Source organism: Triticum dicoccoides, chromosome 5A (genome assembly GCF_002162155.2).
Source record: "Triticum dicoccoides isolate Atlit2015 ecotype Zavitan chromosome 5A, WEW_v2.0, whole genome shotgun sequence".
In the NCBI taxonomy this organism is placed as follows: Eukaryota; Viridiplantae; Streptophyta; class Magnoliopsida; order Poales; family Poaceae; genus Triticum; species Triticum dicoccoides.
Genome location: NC_041388.1, coordinates 225,756,345 through 225,771,512, shown reverse-complemented (window position 1 = coordinate 225,771,512; position 15,168 = coordinate 225,756,345).

Here is a 15,168-nt window from a genome sequence, read left to right as displayed (position 1 = left end):
GGGGTTCTGTGATGCCTTTGTCTAGTCGTTGAACACAAATGAAGTACGCGAAGTTGCAGCTATGGCGAACTTTAATCTAACCAAACCCAAAGTCTAAATGATGCCCTAAGGGCTGTATATATGGAGGAGAGAGGGGGGAATTTCGTGGCCCTTGGAGGAGGGGTCTGAAACCAACCCTAACTCTTGTTTCCCCACACATACGGACTCTAAAAACAACCTATAATCAAGTATTTTGAAATTACATGGGCCTAGCCCAAAAATAAGGTGACACAACACCTAGAATAGCCTCTGGACAAAATTTATGAAGTGGCATCTTGTATATTTCGTCCAAGGCTTTAGGCACTCATTATGGTGGCTTCAAAGCCCTGGAATCATCACTTGTAACTCCGTTCTTGTTCCCCTTGCGCATACCATCATCTCCATGCTTGAACTTGCTCCAAGGTTCATCTTTATTGCCCAAGCTAGGCCCTTCATTTGTAAGCAAAACAAATGTATCCAATTTAGGCAGCATCATATGGTCATGAACATTAGAATCGTTACCAAGAAACGAAAGTGCCTGATAATTCAATTGGCGTGCGCGAGTTCTAGTAATTGGTCTAGTTTGTATAGCAACATGGGCTGTGGGTGTAACAATGGTATTGATGTCCTCACCAGAATGTGTTCAGATGGGACGCGACATCCTCATTAGGAGTATCGGAAAATTGCTCTTTCATAATAAGATTCAACAAAGCGGCATTAATATCACAAGATTCTACACTAGTGGCGGGAGGAACAATTGGAGTGCTAATAAAATCATTATTATTGGTATTGGAAAAATCACACAACTTGGTGTTTTCTTAAGACATCATGACTACGCAAACAAGATTGCAAACAAAAAGATAGATCCGACGAAAAGAAAACGAAAGAAAAAGAGAGCGAATAAAACGACATTTTTGTGTGAAGTGGGGGAGATAAAAACGAGAGGAAAATGGCAAATAATGTAAATTGCAAGGAGATGAGATTTGTGATTAGGAACCTGATAGATGTTGATGATGTCTCCCCGGAAACGGCGCCAGAAAATTCCTTTTGATGTCGCTTGAAACTGCGTTCGTATTTCCCCAAAGAGGAAGGGATGATGCAAGACAGCCACGGTAGGTATTTCCCTCAGTTATGAAACCAAGGTATAAATCTAGTAGGAGAACCAAGAAACAATATGTAAATGGTACCTGCACACATAGAACAAATACTTGCAACCCAATGCGTATTTTTGGCTTTTTGGAATAACAGATCTGGAAATAAAAGCGAATAAAAATAGATCTCAAAGCAAATATGATAAAGAATAGACCCGCGGGTCGTAAATTTCCCTAGTGGATTCTCTCAAGAAATAGCACAGAGTGGGTAAACAAATTACTGTTGGGCAATTGAGACAAGATCGAATAATTATGATGATATCCAAGGCAATGATCAATATATAGGCATCACCTCCAAGATTATAGACCAACTCCTGCCTGCGTCTACTACTATTACTCCACACATCGACCGTCATCCAGCATGCATCTAGTGTATTAAGTTCATGGAGAAATAGAGTAATGCAATAAGAACGATGACATGATGTAGAAGGGATCTATTCATGTAGGAATAGCCCCATCTTGTTATCCTTAATAGCAGCGATACATGCGTGTCTTGCTGCCCCTTCTGTCACTTGGAAAGAACACCGCAAGATCGAACCCATCACAAAGCACCTCTTCCCATGGCAAGAAAAATCGATCTAGTTGGCCTAACTAAACCAAAGATTCGAAGAAGAAATACAAGTCTATAAACTATCATGCACATAAGAGATCAAAGAAAACTCAGATAATATTCATGGATATAGATCTGATCATAAAATCAAAGTTCATTGAATCCCAACAAACACACCGCAAAAAGAGTTACATCAAATAGATCTCCGAGAGACCATTGTGTTGAGAATCAAAAGAGAGAGAGGAATCCATCTAGCTACTGCCTACAGACCGTTAGGTCTATTATGGACTACTCACGCATCATCGGTGTAACACCCCCAGTGTCATGCTACAGTAACCCTCTATGATTAAACTAATCATTTTCCAAACAGTTCTTAATCACATTTGTTCAATACCCCATTTGGAATTTCCATTCAATTCAATTTGCAAGTGAATTTTGAAGTTGCACAAAAGTTGCTGCAAAATAGTCCATCATTTAGTAAAGACTCCATAACAAATGATTGTTAAGGAAAACAACATCACCTCCAAGATAAGATGGACTATTGCAAATTAAAAAAGTGCCAACTCAGCAAATTAATTGCTTTTCCATGTTTTTACATATTCCATCCAATTCAAACTTCTTCCAAACTTTTTGTGGCTGTGTCAAACATTGCATTGTATTTATGTGGACAATTCCTGTATTTTACAAAAATCATTTTGGCACCCTAAATATTACAAAACCCTTTCTGTAAAAAAATAGAAATATAAAAGGGGGAAAAGAAAAGGCCAGGCTGCACTGTGCACTTGGCCCAGCCGCGTAACAGTGCAGCCCAGCCCACCTAACCCTTCCGTCCCCTACCTTTGTTCACCAGGGGTTGGGTGGACGCGCGCGCGCCGTCCGTGGCCGCCGATGGGCACAGGGCGGCCATCCGGCGGCTCCCCAGCGCCAACTAGGTTGCCCCCACCCCGGACGAACCCTAGCGCCCCTCCCCACTTGCTTCCTCACCTCCCAGATCCGCCCTGCTCTCCCTCGGGCCTCTCCCCCCCACGTCGCCCGACGCTGTCGTCGCCGTTCTTCTCGCACCGCCACGGCCACCGTCGACCCCGAGCTTCACCAACGCCTCCACGAGCTCCGCAATTCTCCGCTCCTTCATCTCCGACCATCAGCAGGAGCTGGGAGGCCCCCTTGAGGGTGTTCTTCTCCGACCCCTTCCGCCTCTATCACTGACGATCCTTGTCGTCTCAGGCGAACCCTGCAGCTACTAATCCGTCGAGGGCTTTTCTTGGCCACTCGATGAGCTCATGTCTCCCTCCATTCCTTCTTCCCGTGACCGCATTCGTCCCTAGCTAGTTCGCCGCCGTTGCCGTGCCTCCGCTTCTGCCGACGTGCTCGTGGCCATGCCGTTGCTGTCTGTCGAGCTCATATGAGCTCGGGATCGTGCTCAGCACATTCATGCGGGCCCGTTGCACCCCTCCCTCGCGCTCGGTCGAGCCCCGTAGCGCCGACCCCGTGCTCCGCCCGAAGGCGCCTCTGCGTAGCTCGTTGCCGACGTCGTTCCGGTGACCTTTTGGACTTTTGCTCGCGTTCATCTTGCTCGCACGTGCACGTAGGCCTCGTCCTGCTCTCTGGTTTGCCCGAACTCGCGCCGTACCATCGGTGTTGTTGCTCGCCCGAAGCACCTCACCGCCGGCGAGCTCGGAGCGCTCGCCCCCATCCGTTCCAGCCAATCCGGCCACCACCGTTCGACGAACGATGCCGAGACGCGTCGAACGCCCCCAACCACAACCCCACAGACCCCCTGTGTGCGAAATCCGCGGCGCCGCGTTTGGCTCGCCGGAGTCAACTCCGGCGCGTCTTCGGCCGGTGCCCGACGTGGTGTCCATGTGGCACCACCTGGGCCACTGACTGGTGGGCCCAGGGGCCCCCTTTGACCTGTTGACTTGGGTTAACACAGACGTGGCCGCCCCCGGTGCCACTGACATGTGGGCCCCATGCTAATTAAATAGGTTTTATAAATAAATAAAATGTAAATTAATCGGTTAATTAGTTTAATCACCAATTAGTCACTGACTAATGGGGCCAGCACCCTAACTACTACTGTAATTAAATTAATCCACTGTTAACCCACAAAGGCTGACATGTGGGTCCCGATGGACCCACTGGTGAGTTTGACCTAGTCAGCCGTCCTGTTGACTGCTGACGTAACAGTGATGTCATGCTGACGTAGTTTTTCCTTTCTGTTAATTTATTTAATTCCAGTAAATGTTTAAATCTTTGATAAATCATAGAAAATAATCCGTAACCCGGATGAAAATGTTTTCTACATGAAAGTTGCTCAAAAAAACGAGACGTACCCAAATACGCTACCCACATACCTGTCAGAAGCATCTAACTATCTGGACATGGATCATTCCCCCTCCGGTCACCTGTCTGACACAGGTCTGGAACCGGGAATACCTTCCCGTTTGATTTCCCCCTTCACCTGTATCGTGCAGCACTACGTTAGAACACTCCTAGCACTGCGTATTGCCATGTTATGCCTTGTGATGCATTGTTTGCTCTGTGTTTATTGTTTCTTCCCCCTCTTCTCTCCGGTAGACTGTGACGCCCCCGATTCAATCGTACACTAATCATGCACGCAAATGTGTACGATCAAGATCAGGGACTCACGGGAAGATATCACAACACAACTCTACAAATAAAAATAAGTCATACAAGCATCATAATACAAGCCAGGGGCCTCGAGGGCTCGAATACAAGTGCTCGATCATAGACGAGTCAGCGGAAGCAACAATATCTGAGTACAGACATAAGTTAAACAAGTTTGCCTTAAGAAGGCTAGCACAAACTGGGATACAGATCGAAAGAGGCGCAGGCCTCCTGCCTGGGATCCTCCTAACTACTCCAGGTCGTCGTCAGCGGGCAGCACGTAGTAGTAGGCACCTCCGGTGTAGTAGGGGTCGTCGTCGACGGTGGCGTCTGGCTCCTGGACTCCAGCATCTGGTTGCGACAACCAGAACGAAAGGAAAGGGGAAAAAGGGGAAGAAAGCAACCGTGAGTACTCATCCAAAGTACTCGCAAGCAAGGAGCTACACTACATATGCATGGGTATATGTGTAAAGAGGCCATATCAGTGGACTGAACTGCAGAATGCCAGAATAAGAGGGGGATAGCTAATCCTGTCGAAGACTACGCTTCTGGCAGCCTGCGTCTTGCAGCATGTAGAAGAGAGTAGATTGAAGTCCTCCAAGTAGCATCTCCAAGTAGCATATCCAGGTAGCATCTCCAAGCGCATCTCCAGTCGCATCGCATAGCATAATCCTACCCGGCGATCCTCTCCTCGTCGCCCTGCGGAAAAGCGATCACCGGGTTGTCTGTGGAACTTGGAAGGGTGTGTTTTATTAAGTATCCGGTTCTAGTTGTCATAAGGTCAAGGTACAACTCCAAGTCGTCCTGTTACCGAAGATCACGGCTATTCGAATAGATTAACTTCCCTGCAGGGGTGCACCACATAACCCAACACGCTTGATCCCATTTGGCCGGACACACTTTCCTGGGTCATGCCCGGCCGCGGAAGATCAACACGTCGCAGCCCCACCTAGGCACAACAGAGAGGCCAGCACGCCGGTCTAAACCTAAGCGCACAGGGGTCTGGGCCCATCGCCCATAGCACACCTGCATGTTGCGAGGGCGGCCGAAAGCAGACCTAGCCTAGTGGCGTTCCAGTCCAATTCGGCGCGCGCCGCTCCGTCGCTGACGTCTGAAGTGCTTCGGCTGATACCACGACGTCGGGATACCCATAACTACTCCCACGTAGATGGTTAGTGCGTATAGGCTCGTAGCCAGACTCAGATCAAATACCAAGATCTCGTTAAGCGTGTTAAGTGTCCGCGAACGCCGAACAGGGCCAGGCCCACCTGTCTCCTAGGTGGTCTCAACCTGCCCTGTTGCTCCGCCACAAAGTAACAGTCGAGGGCCGTCGGGAACCCAGGCCCACCTCTACCGGGGTGGAGCCACCTGTCCTTTCAGCCCCCTCGTCAGAATCACTTGCGGGTACTCAATGAGCTGACCCGACTTTAGTCACCATCTGTATAGTATGTATGTATGTATAGTATATACCCGTGATCACCTCCCAAGTGATCACGGCCCGATAGTATAGCAAGGCAGACTGACAAGAATGTAGGGCCAATGATGATAAACTAGCATCCTATACTAAGCATTTAGGATTGCAGGTAAGGTATCAACAGATGTAGCGACAATGTCAGGCTATGCATCAGAATAGGATTAACGAAAGCAGTAACATGCTACACTACTCTAATGCAAGCAGTATAGAGGAGAATAGGCGATATCTGGTGATCAAGGGGGGGGGGGCTTGCCTGGTTGCTCTGGCAAGAGAGAGGGGTCGTCAACTCCGTAGTCGAGCTGGGCAGCAGCAGCGTCGGTCTCGGTGTCTAGCGAGAGAAGAGGGGGAAGAAACAATAAATATAATGCAAACAAATGCATGACGATGCATGACATGACAAAGCGTGATGCTAGGTGTGCCCTAACGCGGTACGAGGTGGTACCGGTGAAGGGGGGAAACATCCGGGAAATTATCCCCGGTGTTTCGCGTTTTCGGACAGACGAACCGGAGAGGGAAAGTTGCGTGTTCGCGATGCTAGGGATGCGTGGCGGATGAACGGGCCGCATATCCGAATTCGTCTCGTCGTTCTGAGCAACTTTCATGTTGAAAATATTTTAATCCGAGTTACGGATTAAAAGATATGATTTTTAAAAGATTTTAACAATTTTGGAATTTAATTATTTATTTAATTAATTCGAAAAAATGTATTTATGACGTCAGCATGATGTCATGCTGACGTCAGCAGTCAACAGGGGTTGACTGAGTCAACCCTGACATGTGGGTCCAGTGGGACCCACCTGTCATTCTCTATTTAAATTAATTAGGGTTTAGGTTAATCTAATTACAGTTTAATTAAACTAATTAGTTAATTAGGTTAATCTAATTATGATTAATTAACTAAATTAATTCCTTAATCAATTAATTAATTTAATTATTATTTATTTATTTAATAAATATTATTATTATTTTTTTAATTCCTTTTTTTTTAAGTTCTGGGGCGTGGGCCCCGTTGGCAGTGGCCCAGAGGGCCATACTGGGTCGGGCGTTACGGGCACTGGTGCCCAGCCCGACTGGGCATACGCCCAGATCGACAGGGGGGGCCGCCGGCGACAGGTGCAGCGAATCCAGCCGCCGAAGGCGGTAGTGGCAAGGCCACGGCGGGGTTGTGCCGGGGCGCGGGGCAGGAGCCGGTTGCGGAGGTGGGCGCTGGGAGCGGTGGTCGGGCAGGGCGAGCAACGGGGAGGTCCGATGGCGCGCTCGCGGACGACACAACCGCAGCTCGAGGAGCTAGCGCCCCGACGAAGTGCGAGCTCGGTCAGAGGTGAAGGGGACGGGCGCACGCGCACTTTGGCGCGGCCAGGCGCAGCCAGGAGCAGGGGGGAGAAGGAGAGGGGGGTTCGTTGCTCACCCCCGTTGCAGGGGATCTGGGGCGGCGAGGCTCGTTGGAGCCGTTGAGGAAGACGGCGGCGAGTAGGCGACGGAGAGGACGACGGGGAGGCAGTCCGGCGAGGGGGTCCCTTGCGGCGGGGCGGCGCCGAGCGGCGACGGCAGTGGTAGCGACGTAGGGCGGCGAGGCACCGGGGCGATGGCGTCGGGGTCGCCGAGTTCGATCCCACCCCTTCCCGATCCAGTTCGGGTCGGGGAAGAGGGGCGAGGGGGAAGGCGAGCCGGAGAGGCGGCGACGAGGAGGACGGCGAGGCGAAGGCGCCGATGCACGCGAGGGGATCGGGCGCGGGGAGATCCTCTCCCCGGCACGATGCGTGCGTGCGTGCTTGTGTGTGTGTGTTGTGTGGTGGCGGCGGGTGAGGGAGACGAGGGGGAGGTGGGGATCGTGAGGGGAAAGTGGGGGAGAGGGGGTCGCTAGGTTTCGGTCGCCCCAGGGGGGTATAGGCACCGGCTGGGCCGGCCTGGTTGGCCCAGAGGCCAGCTGGGCTGTGGCCCAGTGGGGGGGGTTCTTTCCCCTTTTTTTTCTGTTTCCTTTTCTTCTTTTTTTTTATTCTATTTCTTTTCAGTTTTCTTTTATTTTAGTTTTATAAAATTTAAAAGCGACAACTAATTTGGTGTTATTAAATAGGTCACAGCCCCAAATATTCTGGCACCTTAAATAAAGTGTTTTGCATGTGCTTATTATTTTAAAATCATTTTAGATAATTGTTTTATCGTTGTTTTAGTTTATTTAGTGCATCTAATCATATTATAAAAATGTGGTTTCACCACCATAATTACTTAGGATTTATTGGTCAACCTTCGAACATTTTAGTTTTATTATTTGAAAACTTTTATTGTTTGCCTATTTTTGAATTTGAATTTGAATCGGTTTCGAACTAACTCGAGATTAGCAACTATAAACGAGGTGACGTGGCACCATTAGCAGAGGATCACTGTAGCTTAATTACCCGGGCGTCACAATTCTCCTCCACTACAAGAAATCTCGTCCCGAGATTTAAGAGGTAGTGAAAGGGGGGAAGGTTTGGTAACGAATCTAGCTGGTCTTCTCATTCTGGCTTGCTCTTCTCGAAGAGATCGGTCCAATACATTGATGTCTTCATTTCTCCGCTTTAGGTCATCATGATGAAGTCGGCATCCTTTCTTCGGGATCTTCATCGTATTTACGAATAGGTAACGAGGCATATTGGCAACGATAGTATGTTATAAGGGTAATGATCTGGGATTAACCCATGAATGAGCATATGAGTACCTCTCGAGTTGAACAAATAAACACATCGAGAGTAAAGTTGGAAGGTACAATAAGAAGTTTCAGGCAGCCAGGCAATCGTTCAATGCCTAGTCAGAAGGTGAAAGTGGTTTTAAAACCACGGAATAATTATTGTGTCTGATGCCAGAATTGACGATCTCATCGGAAGGTGGCTCATGAATTACATACGAGTCCACGCGGGAGGAATAACTTTGGAAACAGGGGGTGTACAGGAGAGTCAGGTTTCGATCCTGTGGAACTGTGGGTTATGGGCCCACCATGTGGTTTTTTTTTTAATAGGAGCAGTGACATCTTTCACGGTCATGATAGCAAGGCATGTCAGAGAGTACCAAGTCAGTTATGCCGGCATCAACGTTGGTACCAAGGGCGAGGGACGAAGAGAACCACTTTCCTGCTCGTTGAACGAGGCGGACCAATAGGCAAGGTTCTCGTCCATCGGTGGCTACCGGAATGTCATCAACAATAGTAACAGGGTCTTACTGACAGAATTGCACACCGAGGAGTTTACATAAGCAGTAGAATATTGCTGCTTAGATCATATAGATCACAAGGAAGGTTCAATCAACCAATGGAAAGTAAAATATGATTATCATATTAAACAGAACAATGGAAAGGAAAATGTGTTTAAACACATATTTTAGGGATATATCCTTCCCAAGGACAAGCAGAGCATGATATCCGTGGCAGGATATAATGTAGAAAACTCTTTAGGTAAGGGGGGAGGAATCTCATGATATTACCCATACAACGGTGTTAGGATAAATGATAAATAAAATTTAGCATCGTGCTTCAAATGTTCCTGTTGAAAATCGGAGTACCATTGACATGCTTCGAGATAGCATTGACGTGGTCTTCAGGTGAAGATCAGACTTTGGAAACACGAAGGATCCATCAGGAATAGCTAGTAGAATAAGTATTACAATTTCCTCATGGATGAATGGATAACCTTGCTAAAAAGGAATCTATAATGATAGGTCCTCCAGCCGAGGGGGGGGGGGTGCTAGGCATGACATCATGTTACCGGGTCATCAAAGGATCAACATCATAACTCTTGGAAAGTTGTCCCAACCATCATATCTGACGGAGATTCAGGTATGATTGGTGTCAGGATACCTCAGGCTCAGGATGCCTGAGAAGAAAGGTGCAACACAAATTGAAGGGATGACACTGTAAGATTTTCGAGAAATGAACTATGGGAGCGGGTTTCTGAAGCAATAGTTCATCATTAAACCAAGGAGGGGATGAGAAGGTGGCTGATGGGCTCAGCGACAATTCATCGAGAATTCCAAATGGATGGATTTCCACGATAATGTGCACAAGAAGATGACATTTGTTGGATCAAATGATATAATAGGATTTGCTCGAGGAAAACATACATAATTAAACACTGGTTGAAGGGTGCGCCCGAAGTACGGGTTGGGTTGTACGACCAATGTTAGAATGGTGATGCAATAATCAATAGCCTAAGAATGAACTTTCGACCATTAACTTCAAAGAGATAGGGTTGCTAGAAGGAAAGAATCCAAACAACACCGTTCACTTGTTGGAATTAACACAGGGACCAAGAAAGAATGGTGATGGTGAGAAGTATTTCAATGTCAAGAATTCTCAAGAGGTGGAACAAATCTCAGAACATTCTTGACATAAAGGATGGTAATACTCCAAGGTAAAGAAGAACAATTGCAGGATAGCAAGGAACTCAAGGTATAACACCAAACATGAACAAGCTTGTGTTGGTGGGAAGGCAATAAAGTGGTCGATGATAATACAATTCATCGAGGGCAAGGATGGTAATTCTCATCATGAATTCAATTGATATCCTAGATGAACTCAGAATGTTGATAATCACGACACCGTTGTCGCGAGAGTTCATGAAGATGTAATCGATCGGCGACGACATCAAGTCAAAGTAATGATGAAGTGAAAGGTTATTGGAACCAAGGGTACAACACAAACTCGAAATCAAGCTTGATGTTCAAAGCGAAATGATATGACAAGGAAGATCGACGTAAGTCTAGCTCATCATCGAAAGTTGTGCTCCGGAAGAAGGACCGGGTAGCACAGTTAAAATTAGCTCGATAATGATATAGCCGATCAGGCTAGGAACGACTTGAAGGATTAATAAATTTGTAAGCAGTGATGGGTTCAAATACTTGTTGAATCGCAATGCGAACTCGATTCAGTTATCGGTGACTTTGAGTTTTTAATAACTCAGAGCCCGTGAAAAATTTGAATCAGTGAGAAGGTAGTATTTGATGAACTCATAAAAATTTAGGCAGTTCCATAATAATCTCGAGATACCATGGGGTAATACTTGATGTCAGATCGAAGTAGAGGTTGGACTGGGGCATTGCTCTGCAGAAGACAAGTGCTTAAATTTGCACGAGAAATGGTATTTAAAGGAGAACATGGTCGGAACCAAGATTGCAAAAAGGCCAGATTCCAGATATAAGATGATCTTATATCAATGGAATAATTAATTTTAAAAGAAGCTTCGATGAGAAGATGTGTATCGTGTCCATGGGCATGAACACAAAGTTCAAGGTCGACTCCCACTTCCCCAATGCACAACCTTTCATTCACTTCTCGCGTTCAATGAAGTTGTAGTGTTGAAATTTTATCTGGCAAAATATCAGAAGAGTAAGACTCGTGAAAACTTTCGAGCCCACACATATTAAGGAAGGCATAGGTTCAACCCATCCGGGCATCTTACGAACATATACCACAAACTTCGGGGTAATTAATACAAGCTCGAAAGTAGAGCATTGTTGGTCAAGCAGAGGATACAAGGTACCAAAGGCATTATGTATCAGGGGAAAGAGCTCACAAGGTGATTAATTATGAAGGACATAAAATCCAACAAAGGAACCGATGGTCCACAACGGAGCTGGTGTGGGTATCGATACTCTATCAAAGGAAGAAGGAATGCAAGTGCACCGGATTATAGAAACAACTGACTAACTCAATTGTCAAATGCAAAGGAATTATGATTTCCAAATCAAGGGATCAAAAGCAATGCTCTGATTAGGGATGGATAAGTTAATAGCCTTAGGGTACAACCAACGACAATTGGATTGGTCGAGAACCAATTCCAGTTAAAAGAATGGCAGCTCAGCCGGAAAAGTAACTTATAAGGATCAAAGATGATTGCGTGTATTCGCAAACATATTGAGTCAATAGACTCAAAAATGATAATGACAAGGAATGTCAATAAGACTACGAGAGTTATGGGATTAACCATAATGCAAGCAAGCAAGAATTTCAAGAGCCAAAGGCTCCAGAGGATTTTCGGAAGATCGAATATTATTTTGAAGACTTTTGTGAAACACAAGAACAACTGGGGATGAGCGGATACTCGGCAAGTGCGAGGATTTATTTGAAGGGGTATTCAGGTGGCAAAGAACTGCTAGGCAGTAGGCACAAAGTATTCTCGGAATACCGAAGAGTATTTCAGGACATTTTGTAATAACAAAAGCAACTGGGGATGACAATATGAACGATAGGTGTAAGTAGTTATCCAGAGGGATTTATCGATGGAAGTGAATTGCGAAAGCGATGGCACATAGTCTCCAGAGCACATCGTAGAGTATCTCGAAATCTTCTGGTGCAGCAGGCGGTTATCGGTAACAAGTGGCTCTCCGGGAGAAAGTACTTGCGAGAACCTAAAGTTAGTTTTGTTTTTAGCAAAATCATTTAACCCGAATAGAAGAGAGCTCAGAGTCCCAGAGTAAAGGTCGAGGAATAAAAGATCCTACTACCACCCAATGGCGACGTGTGCCCGTAAGACACACAGCCATGTTAGTAAAAGTTTTGCAATGTCTAGACTCGACTTCGGCCAAGGAGTTGGAAGGGGGATTCCTACAGGCAGTCGGCTCTGATACCAACTTGTGACGCCCCCGATTCAATCGTACACTAATCATGCACGCAAATGTGTACGATCAAGATCAGGGACTCACGGGAAGATATCACAACACAACTCTACAAATAAAAATAAGTCATACAAGCATCATAATACAAGCCAGGGGCCTCGAGGGCTCGAATACAAGTGCTCGATCATAGACGAGTCAGCGGAAGCAACAATATCTGAGTACAGACATAAGTTAAACAAGTTTGCCTTAAGAAGGCTAGCACAAACTGGGATACAGATCGAAAGAGGCGCAGGCCTCCTGCCTGGGATCCTCCTAACTACTCCAGGTCATCGTCAGCGGGCAGCACGTAGTAGTAGGCACCTCCGGTGTAGTAGGGGTCGTCGTCGACGGTGGCGTCTGACTCCTGGACTCCAGCATCTGGTTGCGACAACCAGAACGAAAGGAAAGGGGAAAAAGGGGAAGAAAGCAACCGTGAGTACTCATCCAAAGTACTCGCAAGCAAGGAGCTACACTACATATGCATGGGTATATGTGTAAAGAGGCCATATCAGTGGACTGAACTGCAGAATGCCAGAATAAGAGGGGGATAGCTAATCCTGTCGAAGACTACGCTTCTGGCAGCCTGCGTCTTGCAGCATGTAGAAGAGAGTAGATTGAAGTCCTCCAAGTAGCATCTCCAAGTAGCATATCCAGGTAGCATCTCCAAGCGCATCTCTAGCCGCATCGCATAGCATAATCCTACCCGGCGATCCTCTCCTCGTCGCCCTGCGGAAAAGCGATCACCGGGTTGTCTGTGGAACTTGGAAGGGTGTGTTTTATTAAGTATCCGGTTCTAGTTGTCATAAGGTCAAGGTACAACTCCAAGTCGTCCTGTTACCGAAGATCACGGCTATTCGAATAGATTAACTTCCCTGCAGGGGTGCACCACATAACCCAACACGCTTGATCCCATTTGGCCGGACACACTTTCCTGGGTCATGCCCGGCCGCGGAAGATCAACACGTCGCAGCCCCACCTAGGCACAACAGAGAGGCCAGCACGCCGGTCTAAACCTAAGCGCACAGGGGTCTGGGCCCATCGCCCATAGCACACCTGCACGTTGCGAGGGCGGCCGAAAGCAGACCTAGCCTAGTGGCGTTCCAGTCCAATTCGGCGCGCGCCGCTCCGTCGCTGACGTCTGAAGTGCTTCGGCTGATACCATGACGTCGGGATACCCATAACTACTCCCACGTAGATGGTTAGTGCGTATAGGCTCGTAGCCGACTCAGATCAAATACCAAGATCTCGTTAAGCGTGTTAAGTATCCGCGAACGCCGAACAGGGCCAGGCCCACCTGTCTCCTAGGTGGTCTCAACCTGCCCTGTCGCTCCGCCACAAAGTAACAGTCGAGGGCCGTCGGGAACCCAGGCCCACCTCTACCGGGATGGAGCCACCTGCCCCTTCAGCCCCCAACTCCGAACAGTATCACAGGTAATGTAACAGTGTAAAGTATATAATATATGCCCGTGATCACCTCCCGAAGTGATCACAGCCCAGTAGTATAGCATGGCAGACGGACAAGAGTGTAGGGTCACTGATGGAACACTAGCATCCTATACTAAGCATTTAGGATTGCGGGTAAGGTATCAATGACTGTAGCAGCAATGACATGCTATGCATCAGAATAGGATTAACGGAAAACAGTAACATGCTACACTACTCTAATGCAAGCAGTATAAAGAAGAGTAGGCGATATCTGGTGATCAAAGGGGGGGCTTGCCTGGTTGCTCTGGCAAGAGAGAGGGGTCGTCAACTCCGTAGTCGAACTGGTCAGCAGCAGCGTCGGTCTCGTAGTCTACCGGAAAGGAGTAACGGAGGGGGAACACAATAAATTACAGAGCAATCAAATGTAACACAAAGCAAGACGCGGCAATACGTTGTGTTAGGGGTGTCCTAACGTAGGGATAGGCGATACCGGTGAAGGGGGAAACATCCGGGAAAGTATCGCCAGTGTTTCGCGTTTTCGGGCAGAGGAGCCGGAGGGGGAAAGTTGCGAGTTCGATAGGTTAGGGGGGTGTGGCGGACGAACGGACCGCGTATCCGGATTCGTCTCGTCGTTCTGAGCAACTTTCATGTTGAAAATATTTTAATCCGAGTTACGGATTAAAAGATATGATTTTTAAAATATTTTAACAATTTTGGAATTTAATTATTTATTTAATTAATTCGAAAAAATGTATTTATGACGTCAGCATGATGTCATGCTGACGTCAGCAGTCAACAGGGGTTGACTGAGTCAACCCTGACATGTGGGTCCAGTGGGACCCACCTGTCATTCTCTATTTAGGTTAATTAGGGTTTAGGTTAATCTAATTACAGTTTAATTAAACTTAACTAGTTAATTAATTTAATTAAACCGGATTAATTAACTTAATTAATTAATTAATTAATTAATAATTTTATTAAATCATTTTAATTTTATTAATTATATTTATTGTTTTTATTTATTTTATTATTTATTATTTATATAATTTTTTTATCCCCCTTTTTTTTAACGTTCTGGGGCGGGGCCCCCTGTCATAGGCCCCAGGGGCCAATCGGGCAAACGGGCGTGCGGGCGCACAAGTGTGGTGCCCGTGCCCGAGACCAACCACGGGCGCGACCGCGGAGTGGCCGGCCGGCCGGTGCTGCGCCCTGCAGCGGCGAGCTGAGGCGGTGGCCGGACATGGGAGGACGGCGCATGTGCGCGCCGAACGGCGGGGGAAGCGGCCGCGGGGGTGGGC